Below are 1,314 nucleotides of genomic sequence, written 5' to 3' on the forward strand. Positions count from 1 at the left end.
TAAATTCCACAATCACATTTTATTAAGACAGGTTAAAATCAGAACACAATGCATATAATGAGGATGGTTCAGTAACCCATATCAAACCTCCCCCACAAGAAAGATATGCCAAAAAAGTCTACACAGTGCTCATAATTAATATTGCAATGAGTTCCGGTGCCGGTATAGTCCCACAATCATACTGGCTTATTGCATAATTATAAATTTCATACTTTAGCTAACACTCAGCCTGTGTTCTTTCAGCACACGAAAAAAGGGAAAGAGTAAAAATGCTGATTACTACAGCGGCAAAAGACTATATCTTCCAATTCTGCTCACACTGATTTAAAAAACAAAACAACAACAAAAAAAACACAATCTACTGTCATACTTCATCAAAAAAATAACGCTTCGGGAGTGAGATGCGGAAGGAAGATTTACCGGAAGTTGCTGTTGGTGTTTATTGTTGCTAGCTTCACATTGCTGAACCGGAGACCTTTTGCGTGTTAAGCGAACGTGATAACCACTACACTACGGAAACCTAACCTAATAAAAAATGAATCAAAAGCTTTCGTAAGAAAAGATACCTGGTATAAATTTGATAGAAACTACAAACCCCAGTATAGCTCACCCACACGTCACTATCAGTAACTTCGTACGGAAGCGCTGAGGGAACAGATCAACATTCCTCCCAGACCAGTAAAGGAATTACAGCGCGATCCCTTTATTGAAATACAAATGGTGGTATTGTATCCAAACAATATTACAAACATGAAAACAGTTAAATCTATCAAAGTTATACCACTAATCTAATTACATTATTAACCCGCGACTCCTTAGTATTTCCCGCGGCTGTGTTCCTGAAGTAGCCCAATGCCGCGGGGAAACCGCGGAGCAGCAACTCTGACCAGCGACCTGTATCACTTGCTGTGTTCAGTACTTGAGAGCTGTCTTTCATGTGGTTTCCGTAGTGTAGTGGTTATCACGTTCGCCTAACACGCGAAAGGTCCCCGGTTCGAGACCGGGCGGAAACAAGTTTCTTTGTTTTATCTCTCATAATAGTTGACACATGTAAATAAAGCAAGTTTCCGTACAAGTTTTTATTTTTCAATTGTATTTCCTGTAAAACGCAATCTACTTTCGTACTTCAGCTAACACTCAGCGTGTGTTCTTTCAGCACACGGAAAAGGGAAAGGACTATCTCTTCCAATTCGGCTCACACTGATTTAAAGTAAATAAATAAAAATGAAAGAAAGCACACATGTTTCCGCCCGGTTTCGAACCGGGGACCTTTCGCGTGTGAGGCGAACGTGATAACCACTATACTACGGAAAC

At 40.0% G+C, this 1,314-nt stretch overlaps 2 non-coding genes across 2 annotated transcripts; one reads left to right on the forward strand and one right to left on the reverse strand.

The window, feature by feature from the left end:
• The first annotated feature begins 940 nt into the window (after positions 1-940).
• On the forward strand, positions 941-1,013 carry trnav-aac. Its single transcript has one exon. It is a non-coding gene; the product is annotated as a tRNA-Val (tRNA).
• A 228-nt stretch (positions 1,014-1,241) lies between these two features.
• trnav-cac lies at positions 1,242-1,314 on the reverse strand. Its single transcript has one exon. It is a non-coding gene; the product is annotated as a tRNA-Val (tRNA).

The sequence above is a fragment of the Polyodon spathula genome, chromosome 12, assembly GCF_017654505.1.
Source record: "Polyodon spathula isolate WHYD16114869_AA chromosome 12, ASM1765450v1, whole genome shotgun sequence".
Classification (NCBI taxonomy): Eukaryota; Metazoa; Chordata; class Actinopteri; order Acipenseriformes; family Polyodontidae; genus Polyodon; species Polyodon spathula.